This window comes from Quercus suber, unplaced genomic scaffold, assembly GCF_002906115.3.
Source record: "Quercus suber isolate HL8 unplaced genomic scaffold, Cork oak 2.0 scaffold_26, whole genome shotgun sequence".
Taxonomy (NCBI): domain Eukaryota; kingdom Viridiplantae; phylum Streptophyta; class Magnoliopsida; order Fagales; family Fagaceae; genus Quercus; species Quercus suber.
Window position 1 is genome coordinate 352003 of NW_027069491.1, and position 12444 is coordinate 364446.

A 12444-nucleotide genomic window follows, 5' to 3' on the forward strand; every position below is an offset into this window, starting at 1 on the left:
GCAATAATAGGCCTCCCACACTTCAAGTGTGGTTTTGATTCATTTGCTGCTATATCAAATTTTTGTTCCTTAGGGATTTCAATCCTTGCTGGAGTATTAGTAGCTAAAATGTGAGATTTCATAATTTTCTTATTGGTAGTGAATACATCCGGTAATTGATTTGCAATACCTTGCAAATGAATGATCTCTAATTCACTTACACTTTTGAAATCTTGCAGCTTAAGGTGGATCCACTCATAATGAGCTTTTGGGAGGATTACGCTCTTTTAGTGTTCATACCTTTCTTGTAATTTATTCCATAGGACTAAGGGGCCCTTTTCTGTGAGTTACTCAGTTTTTAGCTCCTCATGGAGATGATGGTGAATAAATATCATTGCCTTTGCCTTATTCTGTGAGGAAGCTCTATTGCCATCTTTAATGGTCTCTGTGAGGGCCATTGCTTCTAGGTGGATCTCTACGTCTAGGACCCATGATAGATAATTCTTGCCTGATATATCAAGAGTATTGCATTCAAGTTTTTCCAAGTTTGACGAACAAAATTAGCCAATGCCCTTTTCATGCAAATTATACAACCTTCTGCCCCATTTCCAAACTAATTAGAGAAATACTTCTCTTTTAAACTCGATTTCCTCAAAATTGCGTTAAGCCCTATACTTGTGTTTTTAAAGGGCTAATAGTGACATTTTAAGGACCTATAGTGGCGTTTTGGAACTCGAGCTTCATGATCTCGAGTTATAGGTAAAAAAAATAAAATAGATTGCCCATAACTCGAGTTCATAGAGCTCGAGTTCCAAAACGCCACTATAAGTCCTTAAAACGTCATTATAGGCTCCTTAAAAACGCCACTATATGGCTTAACTCAAATTTGAGAAAATCGAGTTTAAAAAAAAGGATATTCCCTAATTATTTTGTGAAGGGGGTAGAAGGCTATATAATTTGTACGAAAAGGATATTGGACAATTTAGTCCCAAGTTTGACATAATCTATTGGTATGATAGGAATTTAACAACATTAATAATTGCAATAGATAAATATTTATAACATGCAAAATTTAATTAACCCGTACAACATTTGCTCTACAGAATCTGTATATATATATATATATATATAACCAAAACTTTTGAAACTTCCGCAATTTTCCACGTTAGCACAATATTTTAAAAAAAAAACATAAAAAATAATTAAAAAAAAAAAAAAACATAAGCGAAGAAAAGCCTTTTCTAAAACCCGATAAAAACCAAAATATAAAGAAACATAAGTGCAAAAAAAAGCTCTGCCATTCCTCTCTCTTCTCTATTTCTCTACCTTCTCCTTCCCCCAAAACCCAACACTGAAAATCAATCCTGCCAAGAAGCCATCTTCACACTGTCAAGTTCGAGATAGAAAGAAGGCATCGCCAACCATATGGTTTCACAGTCGGAGAGTTTTTCCAGAAGCAAAGGTGAGGGATCGCAATAGAGCTTGAAGAGAAAATCAAATCAGACACCGCCACTGCTGGTAAATAATTTTCTATACCATTAACATATTAGGAATTCATGACCCTATATTATATTTTGATTAGGAATCCATAACCCTAACCAAATTTGATTAGGAATCCATAACCCTATATTATATTATAAATAATATTTTTTTTTAGGGATTATTTGTTACCATGCAACTCACGGCTAAAAATTTGTATTTTTCATTCCTCTCTTTTGAAATTTTTTTGCTCGCTTTACAATTCTGAATTTTGATTACTCTCTTTATAATTCTTCAGTTTTTTTGGATTTAATTTTGTGAATTTTTATCTAGGTTCATGTGGCTACCGCTTAAAAACTTGATTTTAGTGTATAGTTTGGGGATTATTTGTTATTCGTCCTCCCAATAAATATGTAATCCTTAAAAACAAGTGATTTTTGTTATGATAAGTAGAAAAGCTAGAAGCACTACTCTGATTTGGATACATTGTCATTGGCCTCAATTTTTTATTTTGTTGTTGGAAATGAATATATGTAGACATGCATATATTTACTTACTAATTTGATTGTGTTTCGGTATTAATCTCAGGGGGGTATATGCACTTATGCCCACCGTGTAAGGTTAAATCTATAGAACCTGAACATGTTTCACAAGGATGCAAAATTATTGGCATTACATATGATTTACAATTGATATCTACTATAATGACTTAAAAATAACTAGGGACAGTTTTATAATCTTTAATAAGAAAGTCAAAAACCTTAGCCTTTGTCATAGCATGAGCAAACCTACCTTTCAGATTGGTGAAGAAACATTAGACACACACCTTTCAGTTGCTCACACATTCCAGAATTCCATATCCTAAAGGAGCCAATTCTTCAGATTTCATATTCAAATTTCACGTGATTGTGAAAGAAGCATCTTTAGAGGGACTTCATGACTACTCTATACTTGCTTTAAACCAATGTAATATTTTTTTTCCTTTTCTTTCAATCTGTGGTTTTTTTTTCTTTATTTTAAATACCACTTAGTATTTGCAAAGTCTCAAATTATTAATTTATTATTTACGAGTTTGCTATGAGAAGGTTTTGGTGTTCTATTTTGGGGAGTCGGCATTAATAGTATTGTGGTAGTCCTACACTCTTCAGTGTTTGTTATTTTTAGTTATTGTTCATACCATGTGTTCAGTGAAATTTCTTTTAGAAACATATAGGAAATTAGCATGCTGTTGTGACTAATGGCTATTAGAAATTTTTTATAAAATCACGTTTCTATGCACCAATTCTTTTTTGGTAAGGAACCATCAGCTTGTGACTAAAATTTCAACAAAAACAATTGTTTAACAACTTGCTCTGTTGGGTTAAATTGTTGTAATTGGCTGCATATACTTTCATTCATAAGAGANCCATAGTGCTTGGTAGTGGATGTGTCTAACTATATTTGGTAGTGATACTTTGTCAAGGTTTTTTAAGTTTCATCAATGATCAGCTAGAATCTTGTTTTCTTCTTCTTTTATGGGGTCTTATGGGTTTACAACATAGATTATTATGGGATTTTAAGGGCTTGTTTTTACTAAATGTATTGCTAATGCAATTGGATCAAAATGCTATTTTGGATTGGTTAGTTGTCCATTACACTTAAATTTTTACACTAATATAGACAATGGGATGGAAATTGAAATTTTAACACTAAAATAAGGTGTCAACTTTAGATTTTAAAGTTTGGGATATATTTACAAATACCCAATGTATAGGTAAGCACATGCCTTGCATGTGCAGCTCACATTAGTGATTTAAAAAAATACAAAAGAGAAAGAAAAGTGTCTTTTGTCTTTGTTATCTAAAGCGGTAAAGCATGAACGGTTAGAGTAAAACTCACACAAATTTGGGGTCCGTTTGATACGTGTGTTTAAGCAACATTTTTCAGTTTTTTTGAAAAGACATGTAGGTGAAAAAATGTGTGGAAATATGTGTAATACTGTTTAAAAACTGAAAACATGTGTTTAAACTTGATTTTTTTTTTTTTTTTTTTTTTTTTCTGTTTCGTTTTTTCTTTTTAATTTTTTATTTTGACAGTAACAAATCACACAACTTTTATCATAATTTATCAACACGACAAGTTGTAAGTGATAAAAAAATTATGAATTCATAATTTCATTACTCACAACTCACTACATTAAAAGACCCTTTTGGTAAGATATTTTTAGTAATGTTATTTAAGTGTTGTGAAAATACATGTGATTGAAAAAGTGTTGTGAAAATAAGTGTACTGTTATTTAAAGAATAAAAACTATTGTTTAAATAACAATACCAAACAGGCTATAAGTTACAAAAATTGACTGACGCTAGAGCAGTGGAGTTGATTCCGTACCGTACCGGCCGGTACGGCCGGAATTTTTCTTACCGGAACCAAAACCGGTACAGAAACATGTTTGTTTCGTACCGGTTAAAATACCAGTCATACCGGGTTATTTCGGCCATACCGGAGCAAATATCGTAATTCGGCCGAAAAACTTATACCGGTCCGGAACAGAAAAATCAAGGCTTTCAGATCTGAAAACTGGAAAAAGAAAAAAAATAAAGAAGTTTCGCTTACAGATCTAATGTTCCTAAGGCAATAACATTTTGATTTAGTTTCCCTGCCGCCGGGAGTACATTGCTGATGGCGATTCCATTTCGCCGAGCTCCCTTCTTCTTCTTCCCCATACGGTCAAACCAGGCGCCTTTTTCTTCTGTTCTATTTCATTTACCTTTTCAAATTCTTATTACTTCTCATTTCTCTTTTTATGTGCTGAGTCTGCTGAGTGTTAACGCAATTCTAATAAAACAATTTTATCTTTTTTTTACGTTTATTGTTTTGTGTGTCAAAGTCAGTAACCCACGTGACCATCAAATCAAAATTAACTTACTTTTTTATTTTTCTCATTTTTCATTTTTAACATATTTTAAGTAAAAACTTTTCACTCTAAACTAAATAAACTGTTCTTAATTGGACTCTTATGATAAACAAAAATTTTTGAGGTAATCTTTTATGGTAAATAGAAATTTTGTGTGTGTATATATATATATATATATAAAATATATAAAATAGCGGTAAATTCGAAACGGTATACAAAAAAAAATAAAGAAGTTTCGCTTACAGATCTAATGTTCCTAAGGCAATAACATTTTGATTTAGTTTCCCTGCCGCCGGGAGTACATTGCTGATGGCGATTCCATTTCGCCGAGCTCCCTTCTTCTTCTTCCCCATACGGTCAAACCAGGCGCCTTTTTCTTCTGTTCTATTTCATTTACCTTTTCAAATTCTTATTACTTCTCCTTTCTCTTTTTATGTGCTGAGTCTGCTGAGTGTTAACGCAATTCTAATAAAACAATTTTATCTTTTTTTTACGTTTATTGTTTTGTGTGTCAAAGTCAGTAACCCACGTGACCATCAAATCAAAATTAACTTACTTTTTTATTTTTCTCATTTTTCATTTTTAACGTATTTTAAGTAAAAACTTTTCACTCTAAACTAAATAAACTGTTCTTAATCGGACTCTTATGATAAACAAAAATTTTTGAGGTAATCTTTTATGGTAAATAGAAATTTTGTGTGTGTATATATATATATATATATATAAAATATATAAAATAGCGGTAAATTCGAAACGGTATACCGGTATTGACCGGTATCCGAAATATATCGTACTAGTAGCTAAACCGGTACAGCTTCTGGTACGGTATTGACTCCCTTGGTTGCAGGGGATGGGATAAAAAGGAGGATGCTTGCGTCAAGACCATCATGTGGAATACTCTCATGGAATTGAGCAATCGTGATAACTCTTGTAGCTACAATTGGCTTGCAAGAAGGAATGGGAGGACCTACATTTTTTTTTTTATTATTTTTTTTTATAGTAGTGGTTTATCCTAATAGTTTAGTTTGATTTGCATTTTGCTTGCACCTTATTAAGTTGAAATGTTCCCTCAAACATCACTATCTTAGCTTTAAGATAAAGATAGACCTAGCATTGTTAGTTACTATTACTATATAATTTTTTTTTCAATGGCCTGTTGTTGTAATTGTGGAAATTGTTAATAGGTGAATAAAAGCATTTAGAGTGTGCAACAATTTGATGTACAAAATCTGATGTTTAGTAAGCATTTGGTTCCAAGAACACTAAAGCCAAGAGTGTGAAGTAGTTGCATGTTTTTTGGGGCTGTTTGCTTTTCTGGCCTTATGTCAATTGGGCAAGAGGTTTTTATGGGATGCTATGCTTCTAAGTACGCATTTAAACAGGTGTTTGGTATAGTAGCAATATGAAGTTGAGACAACTAATAATGAAATTGAAAATTGGGAAATGGTTTGTTGCGTGCTTTAGGTGGAAGTTGAATCTAAATTGGCTCTTCGATGAAAAGTTCATGTAGAATAATTGTTTAAATTATTCTTTATTTTATTTTTATTATTATTATTTTTTGTTGAAAATTTTGATGCAAACTTTGACGGGTGTAAAATGTCATTTTGGTCAATTTTGTAAAAAGTTAACTGGCCATTGAAACAAAAGTGTGTAAATATTAACGGTAAACACATCCAATTAAGAAAATCTTCAATCCTCTAATACAACCTTAACTAAAAGATAAATGTTATAAATTTGTAAAGTTATTATAAAATGTGATAAAAGTTATGCTTTTATTTAACAAAATTAATGCATTTTTGAACCTCTAAGAACAACTTTTCACGGTTAGATTTTATGCAAACTCCTTTGTGATCCTAACACATTATGCCATTAAGAAAAAAAAGTTTAAGATGTTATTAAGAAGAAAAAAAGTTTAAGATGTTATAAAACTATAGATTTACTATTCAAAATGATGTTATACCTCTTTTTTTATTTTTTCTTTTTTTCTTTAGTTTCAATAAAATGTTAATCTATTATGTCTGTTACATGATGATTGTTTTTTTATCATTATACCTAAACTCTTATTTTAAAAGAATAAAAGAAAGATTGAATTTAATAGAACAAAAAGACGGATTAAATTTATTTTCCAATAGTTTTCCCGTGCATCGCATGGGGTTAGTGACTAGTTTATATGTAAACTTATTCTATATAGATTATGTAACACATGCGAATTAAGTTAAAGTGTCAAAGAAATAACATTTTACTTCAAGAGGCAAAATGGTGGCAACTTCTTTTCTGAGTCCGCTGATAACGTGTTATAAAATAAAAGAGAAGTAGTTGCAAGAAATATAGCTAAAGGGGAATACGGCTTTTTCTATTAAGTGGTCATCCACTTTACTTTTACATTGCAGGAATTACAATGAGTAATTTTTATACTGAAGTTCTATCTCTATCAAAAGTACTTCTTGCAACCTGTCCAATAACACATACACACACACACACATATATATATAGGGCTTTCAAAGTCTGTAGAATTCCAAAGAAGAAATACGTAGCAATATTCATTTCAATTGCTATTGATTCGGTGCGCTGATGAAATGACCATCAAGATAAAAGCTGAATTTTGATAGTATAGTGCTATACATAAGTTTCAATTCCAGGATACTTGCTGCCAATATGTTAGGCTACAGCAACCAAATAGTGTAGGGTGACTCTACATGCTAGGAGATATTTCACAACATATATGTACTTTTCTTTGATTTTATCTTATCTTCTTTTTTTTTTCTTAACTTATTTTATTCTATCTTACTACACCGCATTTTATTTTATTTTTTTTATTTTTTTTTATTGCATTGTTATTACTTATTATCTACTGAATACACGACCCCTATTTTTATATCCGATAACGTTTTGCAATACTAGTGGACAGCACTCCTAGTCCTTTGTTCGTATCAGATAACATTATCTCATATATATATATATATATAATTGAAACCTCTGAAACACTTACAATTTTCTACATCAGTACAATATTTAAATAAAATTATTATTTTTTAGTCTAAACTTAACAAGGAGTGAAATTTTATCTCTCTAACAAGTTCAACTTAAACTCAAACTCATCATTATCATTTTTTTTAGAACAAAATTATTATTTTTTAATTCAAACTTAACAAGGAGTGAAACTCTATTTCTCTAACAAGTCCAACTTAAACTCAAACTCAAACATTGATAATTTATATATATTTTTATTTGATTTAGTTGTTTGGTGCTATACATCCACTATACTTAAAAGAGACCTAAATTATCACTTAAAATAATGGAATATATCTCCATTAAACGGAATAATTTTTTTTTCTAGAGCGGACCAATTCTATGCATCTTACCCAGCTAGAACTGAACTCTTAACAAACACGGCTAAGGTTTGTGAAAATAATAGTATGATTTGAGATTTGTACTCAGTTGTTTTTGTATGTGAGTTATGGTTGTTTTAAATTGATATTGCACTGACCTTTAATCTGATATGGTTTTATTTTTTTATTGGTGGTTATATTTGAGTTTGTGATTTGTTGGTAGTTATATAAAGTTGCGCTTGGCAATTGCTTTGAAGCTAAAGAGTGAGGTTCGATTTAGTATTGCATCATGGTGAACCACTTTGAGCGTTAAGGGTTTTTTTAAAGTCGAGTAGAGGTATGAGCTCTTCTTATGTTATTTTCTTCTCCTCTACTTTGTTAAAATATGTGTATATATATATATTATGTTTTTTCATGTATTTTTTAAATAGTAATTTTTGTACATGAATCACCAAACTTTCTTTACCCGTATTTTACAAGATAAAAAAGCTTGCAAAAATTGAAATTATTCTTTCGAATGTAACTCATCTTTCTTTTATATTTCTTTATTGTTTAGTCATATATATTTTGTCTTGTTTCAATAAGTCTTTCAGAAGTTTTAATTTATGAATTTTTGAGTTATTTTTTTGTAGTATCTGAAATTGTTTGACAAATTTTTTGTAAGCCATTGCACGTTAAGCAATGGCTTCTTCATCAAATTGTAACCCAAATTGAAGTCATACAAGAGTAAATTATGCAATGGTGTAGTTTCTAAAATTTTTTACTAAATTATTTTAGTCTACCTCACAAGTAGGTAAGTTTCTGTGCATAACATGGGTTAGCGACTAGTTACAAGCTATAACAAAAGCCACTATGTAATCGATTTTTGATCAAGCCAACCACAAAAATAGGTTATGTGCATTGATGGGAGTACACCGTAGTCTTGGTCTCCTCCACCTCAAAACTACGGCTAACTATGGTGGCTAATATTTAATGCATTGGTGGGAGTGCTTAGAAAAGAATGGTAATTTGGTTGGACTTGGTGAGTTGGTGCATGCGACACTAGGTCAATACTTACATACTCCCAGAGTAGCGTTTTAGGCTCTCACAAAGGGGGTGAGCCCCATGATGAATCCCATGTATATGCCCATTTCTTCGTGAGAGTTGTTGGATTATTTAGACACCTGTACACTCAGATTGTTTAATCTAATATATTAACCAAGTTGTTACTTAGGTTGTGTAGATGCCAATTTTGGCAAAAAGGCCCAACAACAGAAGAAGCCTAACAATATGAAAAAGGGGTGAAGAAAGAAGAATTAGCATAGTGAGAGGAAAAACCATTAAACCCGAATAGAAGGAATAATGGTACACAGGCCTACAAAATAGTAAAAGGACCCCAAAGAAAGCAAGTGGGCCCAAGGGACCCCCAAAGAATGAAGTAGTAAGCCCATGAGAGTTATAAGAAGTAGAAAGTAAGTAAAGATGGAGCCCAAAGAAAGGAATTAGTAAATGAGATTGATTCAAAGGCCAATAAACCCAAAAGTAAAGGATATGGTAATTGGGCTAGGGAAGCCCAAAATATTTAGCAAAAGCCCATGGGAATGTAAAAAGTAGGAAAGAATGAGATGTGCCAAGGATGCTCCAAGGAATGGAACGGGCCTAAGATGCCCAAAGGAATAAAATGGGCCAAGGAAGCCCAAGATGTTATGAGAATTGACCCAGCAAAAATACTGGGTAATGTAAACTGAGGGAAGGAATAATACATGGTAGGCCCAGAAGAAGCCCCGCGAATTCAAGTTAAACGATATCATGGCAGAAATAATGTAGTGGCATGGCAGGAATACTAGTTAGCCCAAAAATCGAAAGTAAGAGGAGACATGGGATGAATTAAAGAAGAAAAGGCCCATGCCCAAGCAATACCCAGCCCAAAAGAAGAAACAAGATGTGAAGAATGAAGACCCAATGATTCATCCACGCCACAAAGAGTTAAACGAGCAACATAATGTGTTGTAGGACCAGACAAACCTATAGGTAATGGCAAACGCGTGAACACCAGATAAGCAATAGACTCATATGGGAGTGGGGCACACACAAGGCTCAAACACCACCCACTTGTACCTAGCCAATACAGGTGTAGTAGGCCATGGGTCAAAAGTAAGAGAGGTGTTAGGTTCTAAAGATTTAGGATTTTATGTATTTAGAACTCTAATTTGTATTGTTGGCAAACCATGATCAAAACAGGTTGTTTAGTCCTGTTTAGGCTTGCTCAAAGTTGGGTCTTTCATGTAAAGTTGGAATCGAGAGGCTGCAGATGCATTGGTGCAATTCGGCCTAGCTCGATCGATCGAATCTCGGGCAGAATGTTTTTCTGCAGAATTTTCCAACTCAGCCCTAACTCATTAAACGTTTTGGGTTTTCTGTTTTTACCCTAGGTATATAAAGAAAAATCCTAGCCACGTTTTTAGAGTTACTCCAGTTGTATTGTTGCTCATACTTTGCTGTTTTGTGAAAATCTCTTGTGAGATCAAAAGTAGCTTTCCTTTACACAAAACTTAGTGTTTTTAAGGTAGAGATTACTTCAACATCTTGATGATTAACTCGGTTGCTACCATTGAAGCTTAAAGAATATCAATCGTGGGTGCTTGTAGCTGATTGGAGAATCCAAGAAAGAAGGAGTCCGTGGATTCGGAGCTTGCACATAGTCGTGTCAGTAAGTTCTACTGGTGGGTAGCATTAGCAAGTCAGGCGGAGAGCTTGTAAGTCCTTTTGTATGAACTTCGATTCTTTCAAGATAGTGGATTTAGGTTTACCTTGAGGATAGCCAGGTCAAATCCTCCACAGGTTTTTATCGTGTGGTTTCTTGGGTGATCATATCATTGTGTCTTTTATATTTCCGCTGCTTTATACTTTTGATATGATTGTATGTTTGTGATAACCTAGAATTGCTTAAATTGACTAAGTTAATCACTTGGCTAATTAACTAGGTTAATCTGGCTGTTTTAAAGGGTCTAAAACCGTTCAAGTGGTATCAGAGCGGGTAGCTCTCTTGTTAGAGATTTTTTGATCTCTGAGCTGATCTTTGACCCCTGTTGTCATGGATTCTTGGAAAATCATTTTGCTTATATATCAACTTGTCCAATTATTGTCTTTGCCTCTTGTTGTCTTTTTTAAAACTTTCCTTGAGTATCTTGGCATAATCACATGTGATAAGAACTATTTATGCTATACTGCTTTAACCGCCTTAAAGGCACGTGATTCTTGTCTTTGGTATTTGGATAGTGGTTGTTCTAGGCATATGACAGGAAACAAAGGGTTATTCAAAACTCTCTTTGAAGGAAAGATTGGGACAGTCACTTTTGGAGATGGAAGCAAATCCGTGATCAGAGGCATTGGAATTATGGATATTCCAGGATTACCAGTGTTTGAAAATGTTTGGTATGTTGATGGACTGAAGGAAAATTTACTCAGCATAAGTCAGATTTGCGACAACGGATTAAATGTTCTTTTCACCAAGCATGAATGTGAGATACTTGATGGAGGAGGTGACTGTATGTGTGTTGGTGTAAGGACAGCTGACAACTGTTATGGTATAACACCAAGTGTGAACAACAAGTGCTTTAGTGCAAAGATTGATCAAGTTGATTTGTGGAATCAATGTTTAGGACATGCCAGTCATAAGCAGTTAGAGAAGATTTCCAAATGTGAGGCAGTTATTGGTTTACCTAAGTTTGAAAAGATAGATAAGTGCATTTGTGGACCATGTCAGATAGGTAAACAAGTGAAATCCAAGCATCCGTCTGCGACTAGTGTTCAAACCTCAAGGCCTTAAGAGTTACTGCACATTGATTTCATGGGTCTTGCCAGAGTTCAGAATTTGGGTGGAAAGAAGTATATTCTAGTTGTTGTGGATGACTTTACTAGATATACTTGGGTTGTGCTTTTGAAAGATAAAGTTGAGGCTCCTGAGAACATGTTACATCTGTGCAAGAAATTGCAGGTTGAGAAAGATACTGTAATAGCCAGAATAAGAAGTGATCATGGAAGAGAATTTAAGAATACCAAGCTAGCTACTTTCTGCAATGATCAAGGCACTCATCAAGAGTTCTCTTTGCCCAAGACACCTCAACAAAATGGGATTGTTGAAAGGAAAAACAGGGTTGTACAGGAGATGGCACAGGTTATGTTACACAACAAAAAGTTGCCAAAATCCTTCTGGGGAGAAGCTATCAACACTGCTTGTCATACCCTCAACCGTGTGTATTTCAGACCTGACTCCAAGAAAACTCCCTATGAACTCTGGAGAGGGAAGAAGCCTGTTGTCAAATATTTCAGGATATTTGGCAGTGACTGTTACATTCTACGTGATAGAGAGAACCTAGAAAAGTTTGATTCAAAAAGTGACAAAGGATACTTTCTAGGGTACTCTTCCACTAGTAGAGCATATAGAGTGTACAATCTAAGAACCAAAACAGTCATGGAATCTTCAAATGTTGTGATAAATGATGAAGTGAGTTCAGAAGCACCTTTAGAAAGCACTGCTCTTGCTCATGATAAGTCTTTAGAAGTTGATAATTCTCTTCCTGCCGAGTATGTTAGGAAACATGAGGAAGAGTTATTGGTGTTAAATGATATAGTTTCAGTACCATCAAATTCAGAACCATCCACTTTGGTTCGTGAAACTCAACAGGTACAAAGTGAGCTCAGTCCTCCATCTGAACAGAAAGGTACCTCCACATCTTTAGTTAAAGGTCCATCCTCTAGAGTGAGACTGAATCATCCTTC

General features: G+C 33.5%; 1 long non-coding RNA gene across 1 annotated transcript; it reads left to right on the plus strand.

Annotated features, from left to right (window-relative positions):
• Window positions 1-1184: 1184 nt before the first annotated feature.
• On the plus strand, window positions 1185-5878 carry LOC111996086 (uncharacterized). Its single transcript, XR_010626849.1, has 2 exons — window positions 1185-1497; window positions 5202-5878. It is a non-coding gene; the product is annotated as an uncharacterized LOC111996086 (long non-coding RNA).
• The last annotated feature ends 6566 nt before the right edge of the window (window positions 5879-12444 follow it).